The sequence below is a fragment of the Eurosta solidaginis genome, chromosome 2, assembly GCF_040869045.1.
Source record: "Eurosta solidaginis isolate ZX-2024a chromosome 2, ASM4086904v1, whole genome shotgun sequence".
Classification (NCBI taxonomy): domain Eukaryota; kingdom Metazoa; phylum Arthropoda; class Insecta; order Diptera; family Tephritidae; genus Eurosta; species Eurosta solidaginis.
Window position 1 is genome coordinate 60,252,551 of NC_090320.1, and position 19,017 is coordinate 60,271,567.

At 38.3% G+C, this 19,017-nt stretch overlaps 1 long non-coding RNA gene across 1 annotated transcript in view; it reads left to right on the top strand.

The window, feature by feature from the left end:
- Positions 1-3,926: 3,926 nt before the first annotated feature.
- The window catches only part of LOC137242163 (uncharacterized), a 29,488-nt gene continuing 14,397 nt past the window's right edge, over positions 3,927-19,017 (top strand). The window contains exons 1-2 of the long non-coding RNA XR_010950104.1: positions 3,927-4,041; positions 6,958-7,131. This is a non-coding gene — a long non-coding RNA (uncharacterized lncRNA). The remainder of the gene's footprint in view (positions 4,042-6,957; positions 7,132-19,017) is intronic.

Below are 19,017 nucleotides of genomic sequence, written 5' to 3' on the forward strand. Positions count from 1 at the left end.
GTTACATTCTGACCAAGGCAGGAATTTCAAATCAGCTGTGTTCCAGGAAATGTGTAAGTCATTGGGCATTCGAAAAACACGGACAACTGCATTGCATTCTCAATCCGATGGTATGGTAGAACGATTCAATAGGACATTGGAGGAGCACTTAAGGAAAGTAGTAGACAAGTACCATAAAGAATGGGATACCCGCATACCATTATTCTTGATGGCTTACCGATCAGCAGTGCATGAGACAACGGGCCAAACCCCTGCAAAAGTAATTTTTGGCAATGACCTTAGACTGCCAGCTGATTTGAAGTTTGGGATAGATGCCAATGCGGAGAGAAATGTCAGGAAATCCACTAGTGATTTGGAAGAAGAGCTAAGAGAAATACATGATCTGATAAGACAACGATCAAAGATTATGAGTGACAAGATGAAAGCCAGATATGATAAAGCAATTAATTCAGAAGGTTTTCAGGAAGGAGATTTGGTGCTGTTATACAACCCACAACGTAAAAAAGGTTTGTCCCCGAAATTGGAGTGTAATTGGGAAGGCCCATACAAAGTTGTAAAACGGATCAACGATGTAGTGTACCGCATACAAACCATCGGTAAACCACAAACCAAAATGAAAGTGGTCCATTTGGAAAGGCTGGCAACGTTTAGACCGAGAGATTTGTCTGATCGGAGGGCAGTGTCACGGATATTAGCATCACTAAGTTATCCCATCACTAAGGCGATGCTAAGGCCATGCCAAGCAGTATTTACGTTAATAATCAAATCAAGTATACACATATATAAGGCAGCCCAGAGAGATGTCACACACAGATGCATTTACTTATACGCCTATGTGCGCGCGAGAGACTGTAAACTACAAACATTCACATCAATAGTTCAATCTTTATGTATCTACATAAACGAATAAATAAGTGCGCCTACACATATGTACCATGTACGAATACGAGCAGCGGAGAGTCAATGCGCAAACACATGCATATATCTGAGAAGTTTGAGAGCTACTGGACTAGTAGATTCTGGAAGCGCCTAAAAGATGTATAAAATTGTGCAATTTTAGTTACAGCTGAGAAGTTTGAGAGCTCATGGACAATGCTAGTACATTCTGGAAAAATGCGAACGAGGAAACCAAAGGGTATAAAAGGCAACAGATGAAGAGGCGCTGTAATTCAGTTTGAGTTGAGCAATCAATAAGTTATTGATTAAGCACGCGATCTGGCGGCCAATAGTGGAGTTTCATTTGAGCTATCAGTTTGGTTATTAAGCTATTCGTTGCACAGTTTGAGTGTTATTGTGAAGTATTTTAATAAAGGCCATTTTGCCATTATTCAATATTGGAGTTATTTATTCAACAGTTTAGCGATACGAACCTAGCAAAATGGCAAATAAGAGGAATTTCCAGCAAATTCGTTACACTATATATGTATACAACCGATCTCTATAATTTTTTCAGACAACAATATATGCTATATACGTAAGCATTCGGTGAAATTTGAGGCTTCCAGCTGTTAAAATGGGCCTAAAATTGCGAAAATATATATATATATACTATATATACCACCGATCTTTATGATTTTTTCAGACAACAATATATGCTATATACGTAAGCATTCGTTGAAATTTGAAGCCTCTAGATCTTAAAATAGGGCAGTAATTACGAAAAGTTTCTTATCTGAATAATCGGTTGTGGGGGATATATACTATATACACGACCCATCTCATAAATTTTTTCAGACAACAATATGTGCAATATACGAAAGTATATGGTGAAGTTTGGAGCTTCAATCTGTTAAATTGAGGAAGATATGACAAAAATCCTCTTTTTCTGAAAAATCGGTTGTATGGAGGATATATGCTATAGTGGTCCGATCCGGCCGGTTCCGACAAATGTCTAATCGGACACCCAAATACACCCGCTCACCTAATTTGATCAAGATATCTCAAAAATTGAGGGACTAGTTTGCATACAAACAGACACACGGACATGGCTAAATCAACTCAGCCCTTCATCCTGGTTATTTCGGTATACTTAATGGTGGGTCTATCTATTTTCCTTTAAGGACTTACAATTTTGGGTTTCGTGACGAAATTAATATACCATTTCATTTTCATGAAAGGTATAACAAGTGAGGAAAAGTTGGGTGAAATCGCAGTTACTCAGTAGCAAATCATTATCTTCAACAGATGCCAAACCGTCCAAGCGATTTTTGTAGCCTTTTATCGAAACTCACCAGTAATCCCGTCTTAGCAATAACTTTGAGAAATGGGAAACCTCAAGAGAGGCTAAATTAGAGCTGCATAACTATGGATAGTGCCGCCATTGGATAGTTTAAAAAATAACCTTATATAATCGTATTGTAAATTCAACTCCGAAAAAAGGGTGTTTTATATACACAATAGGGTGGTTCACGAACTTCTCTAGTTACCGCTTGAATGGTAAGAACAGGGCCAAATGTATCGCATATATATTTGAGTTCCGGTTGGAGACAGTTTAGCGATGCCTATGGAGATAAACAAATTAATATTATTTTTTTATGTCTAAAACCCAAAATCGACACTTCTATAGTGCGTGATGTTATACATAAATTTTAGTTCCGTACCTTCATATTACCGTTTGAAAGGGTGAAACTAGAAAAAATAGTTTATTGTAGTTTTACGGACCACCCTAATATAAATACATAGTCCATATCTACGCCTCAAAATTATATCAGATAAGCGAAGTGAGGTGAGGTTAAACAAATCAATCCCGTGGATACCGAGCTCGTACCCGAATCATATCCAACACCTTCGCGGAATGTTTTTGCGGTTACAGCAGGAACAAAAATCCGAGATAATACGATTTTAAATTGGAAAGTATAGCTAATGCTGTCAAAATTTTGGTCTAAGCAAATAAAAATTAGATGAAAAAAGACGCTTCGAGAAATTCAAGAATGATGAATGAACTATTGAAAGTGCTCTCTATAGTTTTGCAGCTCTGGGTCAAACAATTCTCCGACTCCACACCACTATAGGGAATACGTTTTCCTGAACCTCCGCTTGGCTTCAAGTGCCACACGGAAGAGCTAGCTGGCAAGTAGAGCTAAGGCTGAAGAATACCCTTTTTGCACAATTTTGCATTTAGGACGACAAAGAGATCATGCGGATCATATCATGAGCTATTTCCAGAACTGTATCCTGAAGATCTAGTAAATGTTTAGGGCCCATCACTCACGCAATATAAACAAGATTAATTTCGCGAATTTTAGCATAGTTTACAGGATTGGTTCTGGTCCCACCATAATTTTCATAAGAGTTGATTATGGGATGTTTGGTATTCACATACTCTTGTTCATCTTTGAAGTTGTTGCGCTGTTTTTGCTGCACAGAGATAAATGCCTATATTGGCTACCACGACGTGCCTGGGGGTGATCAAACTGGTTTCGAATTCTGGTTTCTAGCCAGGTGGATATTTTTTGTGCAAATTCCAGTACAACGAGATATTGAAGACCATCGATTTAATGCGAATCGTAGCGAGTCGTTGTTCACTGGTGTGCCCGATATTCTTTGACGGTGCAATGTCTTTCCCACCACAAATGCAACACCACAACATCGATTTTCCGGTTTCTCTATACATGGGCATTGTAGTTGACCCAACCAATTAAACATGGCGACTAATATTGAGCTACATTGAACCATACGCGCACCTGGGTATAAAAACTAAAATGTGCATATCAAAATTTAAAATAAATAAATTCTCATCTTGCTTCGTTATCTCCATAGAATCATACAGATATACCACATTTGATTACGTACGGCTGTCTTTGGCAGCGGCGTGCTGGCGTTGATGTGATTGCTGTGGTGTCACTGCACACAATTCTTCGGTCGGTCAGTACAAGTGAAGCGGTCAACCTTCGAACATGAAATGATAAGCGCTAACCAATAGCAATTCCTAAAGTTTTTCCAAGGCTTGAAACCGGACCAAAACACCTTTGCGGTTCTGTTTTGTATTCGTTCTTTAAATTAAATTGCATTCTCCAGTTGCAGAAGATGAGCTTTGAGAACGTAAGTGAATGTGTGTCTCATTTAATTAAAATGAAACTTGTGAGAATAGTTTATAGCAAGTTTTTCTTTATCCTGGATCTCGATGAAGGTGGCGGAATCGATATTCTTCTATAAAATATTGGTATTAAATCACCACGTAAAACATTCAGTGGAGTGATTTTCGAACCACATTTGCCATGGCTTGTATGCTACTTGGAGATTTGAGTCTACTTAGCGCTTAAAAGTTTAAACGGTTTTGACCGTCCAAGAAGTCGTTCCAGTCGCACCTCCCTGGACTAACTGGCGCCAATTGGTAATACCTAGAGAATTTTAAACGTTTTGCACCTGGTCCTTCCAGGGGAGTGTGACCGCCCTCTTCCTCTGCAAGCGGGATCCGATTAGAATATTGAAGCCAAGAGCTGTTTTATTATGGGTTATGGCAAGACTCCAAGCTCTGGCATACAAACCTTTTAGTATTTACTCATTCATCTAATGGGAGTGGAAGGAGATTCTTTTTAGAAGGTGGAAGGATTTGGTGATCTATTCTATCAAAAATTCTAAATAGGTGATATGATCAGGTAAAGTACTCATACCTGACACTAACAAAATTCTGTTTTTGAACAGTTGGAGCGCGGTAAGGAGCAAGGTCTCATGAATGTGCAGATTTTTCCGACTAAAAAGCCGTCAACCGTTCACTCGAACTTCTTATATATTGCGATGTTTATGTTTCAAAGGGATATAGGACTATATATATAAAAATACGTGCATTTGCGCTTCAATATACTAGGCAACATTACTTCCCATCATGGTGAAATGCTTGCATCGAAATTCTGGCTATTAAAATGTTTTCAATCTTCTGCCACTCAAAAATTAATAGCAAGCGCTCTTTTTTTGCAGTTCTTTGCCTTGGCAAGTAGGCCACATCGAAGATCCTGGGTTCAATTAGCGGAAATAGCAACATCGAAATACTGAAGAAAATGTTTGGCAAATACTGGGAGTATATTTCTGCCATCTTGGATCTGCCCGATGTTGGAACCGTTCGTTCCCTGTCGAATTTTCGGTAGACTTTCCACATGCTATATCTATTAGTCCGCAGAAGAAGCACCTCGCAATGATAATAATGCTGCCATTTACCACGCGTTGTTGCGTCAGTACGACCCGATGACCCGATAGGCAAAGTTTTTGTTTACAATATACTGCGACTGTTCTTATCGTACTAAAAGTTTCGAAAACTCGTTCTCGACCGCAAACTTTCTTCGCTGCCTGGTCTTGGTGCGTGTCTATGCTGAAACCAGATATTGGACCGAGTCGATATTTGGACCTCTTAGCGTGAGCACATCCATGACACTGGTTCTATGTCTGTGATTTTGATGTATTAACAATAAAGACACTTCCCGAAGGTTCTGGGGAGTGTTATCGACGTTGATAGCCCTTTCCCGGATATAGATCCAACAAGTTACAACTCGTTTGGCGCAATGTTTATGCTGAGGTTAATGAACCACCACCCTTTTGGAGATGTTGTATTGTGAAGTCTTAATTTTCCCAGACAAGCAGCAATTATGCAACAACCTTGCATAGCATAGCACCTAAAAGTTTGTTGGAGTCTAAGCAATCCCTGGAAAGAGTCGGGATAGGGAGAAGCATACATCTATATTAGGTACCAGAGCATATGGGAATAGATGGGAGTAAAAAAGCGGATAAAGTAGCTAAAAAGGGCGCATCCCTCGAGCTTGCTCCGTAGACATCTCAATTAGATAGGGCGAGATTGAAGTAAGGCGAGAGTTTCACATGAGCGACCAAGCAAGAAGGCGTGGACAAAAGCGCGGGGCTGCAAAGTGTCGAATATCAGGTTTAGGTCTTACAACCTTGGACTAGCAAAGTTACTTCTATCATTAAAAAGAGAGGACTGTAGACTCATCACAGGGATTGCGGATGTAGGAAGTAGGAAGTGCGTGCTGAAGGAGGAAACGATCGATCACGTTTTGTATGAATGCTAGGCTAAGACTATAGCTATTAGGAATGATATTGCTAATCGATTAATCCAAAGTGAATTAATGCCAATTGACGCTTGTTCCATTGACACTAGTAAGCACGTTTTCGGTTAAAAACCGAATAATCGACCAACGAATTAACCGGATACTCGAGTATTTTTCCGACACCTACTATGTTTCGATCTATGTGAGATTTTCATTGACCGGACAGTTCCATGTAACGGTTACGTATACCGTTTTGAAAAAGAAACGGTAATGGTTTCGGTTTTAAGCAATAACACACTTTTACGAAGTTAGACGGTCGATTTATACGGTTTTCCGGTGTTGAAAAGAGAAACGGGTTTGAACGGAAACGGTTTGGCTTTTAGAGAATAGAACCGTTTCACAAGAGTAACGGTTACGAAATCGGTTTCATTTTTTGATTTGTTGCTGTTATTGCCAATTTTATCGCTGGCCAATATATGTATAAATATGGTAGCAGGAATGTTTTTGAATGCATATGCACACATATGTATGTATGTAACTACTGGTTATGTGTAATTGAAATTGCTGCTGTCATTGTGTATCCAATTTTTTTCACCTTTCTGTTTGTTGTCACATTGTTTATATTTGATTCACATTGACTTTGGCTCTAATGTAACTATGCCTTGTTGTTGTTGCTATTATTATTCTACTGTAAACACGCCAACAACTACACATATTGGAATGTTTACAATTAAACATTTCATGTTTACATGTGTCCAAATAACAGACACGCCATGCATTTACGCTGCCATACACAGTTGGACACCCCCTCCGGTGACATATTCTATAAGCCTTTCAATTATGTTTGGGTTTAAGGCTGAGTATTTGTGGGTTTCTACCACTTGAATTCCTGTATATATAAAGTAATGTAAATATAACCGACATTTTTTTTACATTCGTTAAATTCTTGTTCTAATTCCAGCAATTCTAAAGGAAATTTGGCAATTCGTGCATGCCATTCTAATGTTAACAGTTATCTAACTATTTCATGCAAACTATGTATATGAGCGGCAAGTCTTAAGTTCGCGTGGAATAATTTGGATATGAAGACATATGAAACCGTCTGAAGCTTAATACGAGTATGCAGGATTAAAAGGTAATGATTGCTACACATCAGCAGTTGAACAGGAGTGGCACTCAGTCATTTCAGAGTTGAGAAGGCACCTATTTCTAAATGAATACATGCGACTTTGTTGATGGTGTCTGACAGAGATGCACACCGCCGCGGATAGCTGTACCTAGTTTTGATATTGAAGGGGAACTCTAACCAACCAGCGGACTTCGTCCCGCTAACTGTTGAATAGGAGGACAGGCGGCGGAAAACGAGTGAACGATGTGTCGGTTCACGAACACTACGGTTGCTGGTGTAATCGGTGAACAGTGCATTGTATAGGTTTAACAGTAAGATATGTATCAGCTGTTCATTCACAGCCGTGTTCAGCTGGATCAAAATGCTTGTTCTTGTTAGGCTTTTGTGGAGAATATTCGGCAGATTTATACTACTTTGGTACAAAATAGTGTGGTAGTGTGTGTAGTAGCTGTAGTATTGTTTTTCGCGGATAGCTTTTGAATGAATGGAAAAACTTTACTTCCGTGTTTGCATTATTAATGTGGATATACCTAACCACGCTTTTTTTGATACCCCATTCTATGACTTTTGTAAAATTTTCGAAAGGTCCCATATTATGCACCATATATTTCATACTAAATTTGTCCAAAAGTGAAGAGGGTAACAATGGTGAGAAAACAAAGTGTTTATGGTATAGATTCCCCTTATCGTACTTACTTAATTTGCGCTTAAGCGCTTTTGGATGTCCAGTAAGTCACGCCAGTCGCTTATTTTTGGGGCTACAATGCGCAAATCGGTAACATCAAGGGAATTTAAATCGTTCTGTCGCTTTCGTCCTTCCAGCGAGTGGGGGCGTCTCTCTCTCTCTGTTTCCGTAGGCATGCTCCGAGAAGAATATCGTCTTGGCCGGAGCATCATCTGCATAAAGCTCTTCTAGCTCATTATTTAATATCTTTCGGTAGTTGACGTCGCTAACGCGTAGAGGCCTGTAAATCTTTCGAAGAACTTTTCTTTTGAACACTTCCAGAGTCGCCTCATTAGAGTCAGTGTCCATGCTTCTGCACCATAAGGCATAATGGGTACGATGACTGACTTGTGGAGTAGGCTTGTCGAGGCAGTACTTAGATATGTATACAAAGGAGGAAAAGTGTTTGACTCTTTAGGGGTTTTTCATCGGGACAGCCTAAGTGTACCCCTCTGTTATACTGTGGGCAGCCACTATAACCTAATCTTATCAACCTAAGTGGTTTATGCTACATGATGTTGCATGCTCCCGCTGACTACATCCTCTCTTCGTCTAGAATTCAGCAAAGTTGCATATACTTAATCATCAATGTTCACATCTGAAAGAAACGCTCGTGCATAGCGAATTCTTGGTTTTTTTTGTTTGTACAACAAAACCAACTCAACGAAAATGATAACTAGCAATGGCAGTACATTAGCGAATAAAATGAGTTAACTTAGGTGGCACTGGTTTTAGTTTTCACACGAATTCTTTCATTTGGTTATGATGCGGTTTAATTAAAAAAGTATATTTCTAAGCATTGAAAATCTTTTATGCAAGGTTAATCAACGTGAAAAAGCCGCATGATGTATCTTTATGAATATAGTAATTACATATATACTTACATACATATAGAAACAGTCATACATGTATATACATATGTACTATGTAGCTTTATGCACATGTTCCGCCTAACCTGCAAGTCGCACATGTACGCCATGAACCATTGGTGTGAGTTCCAGCTGAGACCACACTAACCTTAGATAATTTCCATGACCCCCAATGCACTAAAATTTAGTACAATTGTGCATACATACATACCCATAAATATTCTCGTAATACATAAAAACAACGCTGAACGATTTAGTTAAGCGGGTACCCGCAGCGTTTGCTTTGGCTATGCCAGTGGCGGATCCAGGCTGCTTTTTGAGGGGGGGGAGGGGCGATTTCAGACAGTAATTGTTTCACCCAATAGCTTATGTGTTTTGAACAAAGTTCACATCAAGATACTTTATACGTGAAAATGTAAGACAAAACAACAAGGGAAACGTATAGCAGACCGTTATTTTTTAGGGGTAAATTTATTATGTTGATATTATCGGCCTAAACACCCGCGCTGTTAGTTCTGCTTACTCCAAACTGGGAAAAGAAGCGGTAAAGATGGGTTTGATGGTGAATGAGGACAAAACGAAGTACCTGCTGTCATCGAGCAAAGAGTCAGCGCATACGCACCTTTGCAACCACGCTACTGTTGGCAGCCATAATTTCGAAATAGTAAAAGACTTCGTTTATTTGGGAACCAGCATCAACACTAGCAACAACATCAGCACTGAAATCCAGCGAAGAATCAATCTTGCCAATAAATGCTACTTTGGACTAGGTAGGCAATTGAAAAGTAAAGTCCTCTCTCGGCGAACGAAAATCATACTCTACAAGTCACTTATCGTACCCGTCCTGTTATATGGGGCAGAAGCATGGATCATGACAACAGCAGATGAAGCGGCTTTGGGAGTGTTCGAGAGAAAGGTTCTTCGAAAGATTTATGGAGCTCTACGCGTTGGCGAATGCCAGTACCGAAGAAGATTTAATGATGAGCTATACGAGCTATACGCAGACATCAACATAGCCCAGCGAATTAAAACGCAGCGGCTGCGCTGGCTGGGCCATGTTATGCGAATGAATGATGATGCTCCGGCCAAGAAAGTGTTTCTATCGGAACCCGCCTATGGAAGCAGAGGTAGAGGGCGGCCCCCACTCCGTTGGAAGGACCAGGTGGAAAACGATTTAAACTCCCTTGGTGTGACCAATTGGCGCCGGTTGGCGGAGCGAGTGGCGCGCCTTGTTGGACGGTCATAACCGTTTAGACGGTTAAGCGCCAATAAAGTAAGTAAAGAGTTAAGTAAATTTATTAGTATTTTTTTACATTGTTTAATAATTTCATACACATATTTGGTTTCATTTAGTTATTCAAATTAACAATAGTACATCCAATTTTTTGACATCATTTTCATCTTCTGCATAGTTCATATTCACACAGTAAATTTAACTCTATGCTTCCCTTTTTATACTTAGTTGAGCAGAGCTCACAGAGTATAATAACTTTGATTGGATAACGGTTGGTTGTACATATATAAAGGAATCGAGATCAAAATAATCAGGATCGAAAAAAAATTGATTGAGCCATGTCCGTCCGTCCGTTAACACGATAACTTGAGTAAATTTTGAGGTATCTTGATGAAATTTGGTATGTGGGTTCCTGAGCACTCATCTCAGATCGCTATTTAAAATGAACGATATCGGACTATAACCACGCCCACTTTTTCGATATCGAAAATTTCGAAAAACCGAAAAAGTGCGATAATTCATTACAAAAGACAGATAAAGCGACGAAACTTGGTAAATGAGTTGAACTTATGACGCAGAATAGAAAATTAGTAAAATTTTGGACAATGGGCGTGGCACCGCCCACTTTTAAAAGAAGGTAATTTAAAAATTTTGCAAGCTGTAATTTGGCAGTCGTTGATGATATCATGATGAAGTTTTGCAGGAACGTTACTCCTATTACTATATGTACGCTTAATAAAAATTAGCAAAATCGGAGAAGGACCACGCCCACTTTTATAAAAAAAAAGTTTTTTAAAGTTAAATTTTAACAAAAAATTTAATATCTTTACAGTATATAAGTAAATTATGTCAACATTCAACTCCAGTAATGATATGGTGCAACAAAATACAAAAATAAAAGAAAATTTCAAAATGGGCTTGGCTCCACCCTTTTTCATTTAATTTGTCTAGGATACTTTTAACGCCATAAGTCGAACAAAAATTAACCAATCCTTTTGAAATTTGGTAGGGGCATAGATTTTATGACGTTAACTGTTTGCTGTGAAAATGGGCGAAATCGGTTGATGCCACGCCCATTTTTTATACAAAGTTATCCGTCTGTCCTTCCGCATGGCCGTTAACACGATAACTTGAGCAAAAATCGACATATCTTTAATGAACTTAGTTCACGTGCTTACTTGAACTCACTTTATCTTGGTATGAAAAATGAACGAAATCCGACTATGACCACACCCACTTTTTCGATATCGAAAATTACGAAAAATGAAGAAAAATGCCATAATTTTATACCAAATACGAAAAAAGGGGTGAAACATGGTAAGGTAATTGGATTGTTTTATTGACGCGAAATATAACTTTAGAAAAGTAGAAGAAAATGAAAAAGTTCTGCAGAGCGAAACAAAAAACCCTTAAAATCTTGGCAGGTATTATATATATAAATAAATTAGCGGTATCCAACAGATGATGTTCTGGGTCACCCTGATCCACATTTTGGTCGATATCTGGAAAACGCCTTCACATATACAACTACAACCACTCCCTTTTAAAACTCTCATTAGTACCTTTAATTTGATACCCATATCGTACCAACTCATTCTAGAGTCACCCCTGGTCCACCTTTATGGCGATATCTCGAAAAGGCGTCCACCTATAGAACGAAGGCCCACTCCCTTTTAAAAATACTCATTAACACCTTTCTTTTGATACCCATATTGTACAAACAAATTTTGGGGTCACCCCTGGTCCACCTTTATGGCGATATCTCGAAAATGCGACCACCTATACAACAACCACCACTCCCTTTTAAAACCCTCATTAATACCTTTAATTTGATACCCATATAGTACAAACACATTCTAGAGTCACCCCTGGTCCACCTTTATGGCGATATTTCGAAACGCCGTCCACCTATAGAACTAAGGCCCACTCCATTTCAAAATACTCATTAACACCATTCGTTTGATGCCAATATTGTACAAACGCATTCTAGAGTCAACCCTGATCCACCTTTATGGCTATATCCCTAAATGGCGTCCACCTATAGAACTATGGCCCATTCCCTCATAAAATACTCTTTAATGCCTTTCATTTGATACACATGTCATACAAACACATTCCACCGTCGGTTCATTTTCCTACATGGTTATTTTCCCTTATGTTGTCACCATAGCTCTCAACTGAGTATGTAATGTTCGGTTACACCCGAACTTAATCTTCCTTACTTGTTTTACATATCTCTCAATTATATGATCAATATCAATCTCAATATCGAAATGGGTATTTAAATGTGCAAGACCAGTGAGTCTCGTCTGGGACATTGTGGACCGTAACCACGTTTTCAACCGGCAAAGTGTCGAAAAACTCCTTTCAGGACAAGCATTGCAACCTGAAAGCGTGGCCAGAATTTTGATAAGAGCATTTATTGATGGAAACGCATATTCATGGCAATCATTTAAAACTTTTTCAGCTGACAGTGGAATTGATTTTTTGTGTTGCTTATCAGACCAGCGTTCTGACCACACTTCGTACTCTCCACCTAGATTAATTTTATTTCTTCCAATAAGAGATGCGTATCCTTTACCAAGATCTTGGACAAGCTCTTTAGACAAATTTTTTTTGCAGCGTATTATCTTTTTTGCAGCGTATTATCTTTGATGATTCGCGATGGGAGTAGCAAATTAAGATTAAAAACTTGCAATGTATCTTCAGGTAATCTACCTTGTAAATAAAGAATGATATGATCAAGAAGAGGTATATAAATTGCTTTTCGATAATACTCTCTGATGAAGTGTAATTCGCTCGATGTATTTGCTTTTTAACAATTCGTGGGAGGACAATATCAAACTTCAACTCATCTGCTAAAGCGATTTTTTTTGTAAAGTTCCGAAAAACGACTTCCTGCTTCAAGTCTATGGGTTTTTAATGTTCGCAAAGTGTCACTCAATGCTTCAAAAGCTTGATTCAAATCTATTGACGTTGTTTGCAAAAGTAAGCTTAGTGGTCGTGTAACAGAAGGTACATTGCTCAAACAAATCACTGAAATCACGAACTCTGTCTCGCAAATAGATTTCAACATAGAACGGGCCTCAGAACTTGTTGTTGAAACTTACCAACTAGAAATTTCTTCAAACGAAGCAACAATTTCTGTGATGTTTTCTTCAAACTGCATTATAAATAAAAAAAAAAAAAATAAATGTAAGGCGCGATAACCTCCGAAGAGATCTAAGGCCGAGCTTCTCTTCCAATTTGTGTCGTGCTCCTCTTGATTTGTCCCTACAAATTGGCCGGACGGGACCTACATGTTTTATGCCGACTCCGAACGGCATCTGCAAGGCAGATGAGTTTTCACTGAGAGCTTTTCATGGCAGAAATACAATCGGAGCGCTTGCCAGACACTGCCGAGGGACGACCCCGCTTAGAAAAATTTTCTTCTAATTGAAAAATCTTATTTCTAAAATTTTTGATGTTGCTTTGCCCGGGAGTTGAACCCAGGGCATACGGTGTGATAGGCGGAGCACGCTACCATCACACCACGGTGGCCGCCAAACTGCATTATACCATCATGTTTTTCAGACCAGCGCGTTTCACATAGTCCACTGAATGATTCCTGGAGATGTTTTTTGAAAAATATGGTACGTTTCGGAGACTGATTTGGAAAACTGATAATTTTTTTCATGAACGCAATACAATCCTCTGTTTGAAGAAATTTCGACGTTTTCGCAAGCGAGTTATTAAGGCAATAGTTGAAACACGGACAATGATTAGCATTGGTACATATTTTACGAAGTTCCTGCACAGCTCCTTTAACTTCTGATGTCATTACAGAACATCCATCCGTTCCAATTCCAACGCAATCTTCGAAGGGTAGTCATAAATTATTAAAAATATCGATCACTATGTGTGCCAAGGCTACACCTGTCAATTTTTCTCCATTTATAACATTTTCTTCTCGGATCGAATCGTACGCATCAAGGAAAGTAACAAAATCTTCTCTTATAGTTTCATCGAAAATAATTGCAAAAAATATAGCTTTTTTAACCCTCTCTATCAAAATAGATTGAATTTCATCTTTGCAACATTGAATAAGATCGTTTTGAGTCGTTTTGCTTGACTAAAAAGGGCTCACTTAGAGTGATATTTGTTAATAGCGTGGTTATTTAGTACACCTTTACCGGACAACTTTGCAAACGATGTCAGAGGAACTTTGACAAGTGTATTGAGAGGAACATTCGATCTCGAGTCACCAGTATCACTTGCAAATAAGAAACAATATTTACAAAAACATCCCTTTTTTGTTCAGAATAAACAAGCCACTCATATATAGTTAAAAAATGATGTTTAAAGTATCGCTTTTCTATTTTTCCTTGTTTACTATGACTCAAAAAAGGGAAGATATAGTCCTTCGGTGGTACCCAAGGATATTTTAGTAAGTTGTACTTCGTATAATCATCTAATAAATGTTTTTTTCTCACAAAATTACCTATGTCGTATTTTTCAACAATAGAATTTTGTGAAAGTGATATGGGTACATTCGAACCCGATTCAGTATTCATAGATGTTGAATGCAACATTATCTTATTATTATTATCAACCAACAATGTATTAGCGTCGCGATCAGTATGAGTTAAGGGTGGAACAGTACTTCCGTTTTCTACATTTGTATCATCGCAGACCTGTTCTTGAAGTCTTGGCAGCTTGCAAAAATATTCTTTTATGCTCTTGACAGCTCGTCGCTTCTTATTATCTTTTCCATCAGAGTTTCCGTCGTGTAAATATTTATTTCACGTTAATCAAGAATTCTCTTTGATTCACGTAGAAGCAGTGAGCAATATTTGCATGTTATGAAGTTTATCTAGTCGAATTCTTTTTGATGCTGATTGATGTAGCGAATTAGAAATACGTAGACACAATACCCCCCTTTTGATATTGAAAAAAGCTATAAAAACAAGCTATATGCACTTGTTTTCTTGCCGTGACTTCAGTGTATGCATAAACATACTATATCCGAGTGATCTCACGAAAAAAAGCTGGTGCAAATATATTGCTCGCTTCTGTTATTTAAACTCGAATGTTAAAAAGCAGTCTGATTCATGAAATTTTATTAAATGTTTAACGATTATATGAAAATAGCAATGTATGCTCGATGGAAAAACCCGAATCACACTTTAATGGAAAATTCGTACTTACCTTTTTCGAGTTCCTCCGCCCTCGGTCTTTTAGTTTGCTGGTTATCTGTCACTCGAACTTCCAATTGTCGATTAATTAAACACATTTAATAGTTCACTGTGCCGAACGAGTCGGTAAATCGAATGAATTAGGTAAATTTTTTAATATTCTAAGGTTAATACAGTAGAATCGCGAAAAAGTTAACCAAAATACAAGCTTTAACACAAGTTAACACAAGTACACAACTCACAAGTTTAAATGCCCATGACTAATTACATTTGCGCCACGCGACACCGACAATAATTTTTCACACAGGAATTCGGGGAATACCCGCACTTTTTTATTGCCAAACAAACGGTTAGATTTGAAAAAATTGATGAGCTCAGAAAAGTTACCCAATACGTAGTTAACTTTTTAGAGCGGGACGTGGACACTCATACTCGGTCAACTTAGCCGAGCGATTAACAGTGTGTGGACTTTAAAATTTTGTTTAGTAGCATTGGGTTATATTTGAAATATTTTTAAGTAGTGAATATTACTCACTTCTTTTCCTATATATAGATAGGTAGGTGGAAGTGGCAGTTATGTACTAAAAACCTAAACGAAAAGAGATTAAATGGTGATCAAAGCATTGCTAGGTGTTATTTTGAGTTCTATAAAACTACTCTTCTCAAAAAATTCTGGAAAAGCAAAGGTTTCTTCAAAAAACTTCTATAAAAAAACTACCACCTTTCTTCGAGCTTGCGTGGTGGAAGTGGTAGAACTTCAAATAACAGAAAAATAGTGGTAGACGTCCGAACACTGGCGATTAACTTCCTCGCGATTCTACTGTAATTGAATATGTGCACTGCAGTTTCTACAGAGATGCCCAGTAGAAAGTGGTGAAAACTGTGTAGAGTGAGAGTGAAGATTCTGAATAAACTTTATTCAATTAAGTAAGGTTTGATTCAGTATGTTATCAACAGCGCAAATATTTCTGAGCATTGGACTGATTTGCATTTGCATTCTTATATTATTTGAAAATTGATACTCGATTAAAGCATGCATACAAAAATTGCATTATGAAAAGTAACGATCAAATATCCATCATTATATTTATACAAATACTGCATATAAATAGTGGGTTTCTGGGACTTCGTCCGGCCCCCCTCAAACCCGCTACTGGGCTGTGCGGCTATAAGCTTAGAGTCAATCAGTTTGTAAGCCAAGTTTACAACAAAGCTTATAGCACATACATACATACATACCAACAGAACTTTAACATTAAATTAATGTATTACTTAACAAAAGAAAAAAAAAATAGGTAAATGAAAATCACAATTGAACAACTAATCGAATGAAATATGTAAGTGAGCAAATGCAATGAAGTGGAAAATGAAATGCTGTAGAAACTTTTAAAAACTTCGTGAGTAGTCCATGGTGGGTGGCAAGACGTTATTGAATGTATTTTATTAAAGAATTTGAAATAGTAAATTGATGAAATTTCGGGTTATAGGGCTTAGCAGATATAATATGTCTCCGTCATAACGTACGTGGATTGCCAGTGGATGAGGAGGTGACACAATGGACACAATCAGTCTATATAAGTATTCATGTGCCGACCAATTCAACCTAGCCTAGGGGGCTTAGAATATAACCGCATCAGCTATGCCTATCATAAGAGGCGACTAAAGTATCCAAATTATTCAAGAAGTAGTGTAGCTCAACACTTACAAGGGGATACCAGCGTAATGTATAGCATCTCCAAGCCGATTGCCAGTCTCACCTACACGTGGGCAATCTTGTTTCTTTACCAGCTGAGGCTTTGGCGACCCCAAGCTCCTAATGGAACTAAGGGGTGGGGCGGGATGGCTTAAATGTTCAATGTGCTCAATATTTATTCGTTCTCGAGATGGTCAGGCTTGTACCTTAAGGGTGCCTGTTAACGGAACGTAACGGATCTATATCTGGCAAAGGACCACCAACATCGATAACACTCTCCAAAATCTTCGGGAAGTGTCTTTATGCTACAACAACAAAAGAAGATAAATACAAAATGCCTTTTTTGGAAATAAAATCGTAGATTCTAATTTATCAACTTTTATCAATACCAAAGTAGAAAATTGACAAAGTGTGACGGAGACAACTGATACGTTCCATATATGGCATAGTATTATATCTATTTAGCCCATACGGATTGAAGGCGATCTTTGTATCAAACTTACATATATTTTGCCTTGGCCTTAGTATATATGCTTTATCATACAGAGGAGACCCCTCCGCAAAAGATGGTGGAGAGTATGGTGGACGATAGCAACAAGGGCTACCTAGCCATCGGACGGACGCAAATGTACGTTACGTCCAATGAGAAAATTCTGATATGAACATTGGATATGAACATTGGTGGTTTGCGAACTTCATAATGAGTTGTTAGGCAGAGACTTATCGAAACTTCTCTTGTAAAGCCTTTTATCGACGGAGGAGCTGGCGGATCAGGCAGCGACATTCATATCATCACTCCAAAATGCCGCAGAATGGGCTTGTCTAGTACCAAAACTACACGGTAAGCGCAAACTTCACTGGTAGTCCCATGGTTTGGACTCACTTCGTAAATTCTGAAAGGAACAGTTCAATAGAGCCAAAAGTCTCGGAAGCGAGCTACAATGTCTAGAATGCACTAAATTAAAGAACATCAAAAAAGGCCTGAGACAAGCGCAGAGAACTATGGTATCATCTTCGGTCGGAAAGGATTATCGTCTTGTGGAAACACTGAATGAAGGTTCAATCATATAAGCCGAAACGCCATTAACAACGCCATAAGGAGTCTGGTTGTAAAAAGGTCCCTAGTTGGACTGATTGATCAATTACACAATCTTCCCCAACTAATAAAACAGGCTATGTCAAGTAGAGCACATTTCAGGGTGAATTTCTTTCCCCGCTTCTATGGAACCTAATAACCTAAACTCGCTATAAAGATTTAAACAAGAAATATCAGCTATCATGGAAACAGCAGTTTTGATAAGAAAACACACTATCGGCAAGGCTTTAACTAATATAACTCCCATCTAACACTTAACTAAAAGAGTACATAAACCGAATATAGATCGCTACAAATCCCAGGGTGTCCAACATCTAAGAAATCCTAGCCAAACTGCGTTTTGAGGGATCATGCAGAAAGGCTGGTGGTGCCCTGTCATCGACGCACGGTGGGGTATTTGATCAATCTAGCTGGTCAAAATTAAAACAGCAGTTATTTCTATTAAAAAAGTAGTTGTCTCACTTCATTGTTATGAAAGGGAATATTTGACAGTAAATTCACGGTGTTCCGCGCAGATTTGCTATGGATAGGGTCCCCGGTTTCGGATGGACCTGGGGTAATTTTTTGGCATTACATATTACATATGTCAATATGGGTATCAAACGAAATGTATTTTAATCCGTATTTCTATTGACAGTTTTAAGAAGGGTTGCCACTTAGGGTTGTCACCTCACCTTTTTTATATTTCTTTGTATATCCACTACCATCTGTGAAATGGCTTAAACGAATTGAATAAAATTTGGTACATCGATATAGTATTACATTTTAAGGCGTTTCACCGAGGTGTTGCCACTGAGGTTGTTTTAACTAGGTTGCCACCTTTTGCCAATATGGGTATCAGTCTCTTACAAAATCGATCACCCCTCAAAAAGTCGCGGGTATGCGCAACCGTTTTTGTTATTAAACTTTGAAACAAACACAAACGTATGTATTGCCAAAAATTAGTGACATGATATGCCATGAAAAAAGATACATATATCTTTTTTGGATTATTCCGGTCAGTTTTAATAAATTTTAATATTTTGTTGTTAGGCTTCGCCCCTGAAGAAGCTAGGATGGCTAGCGAAACGTAGGGCCGCAACAGTGGAATAATCACCACCTT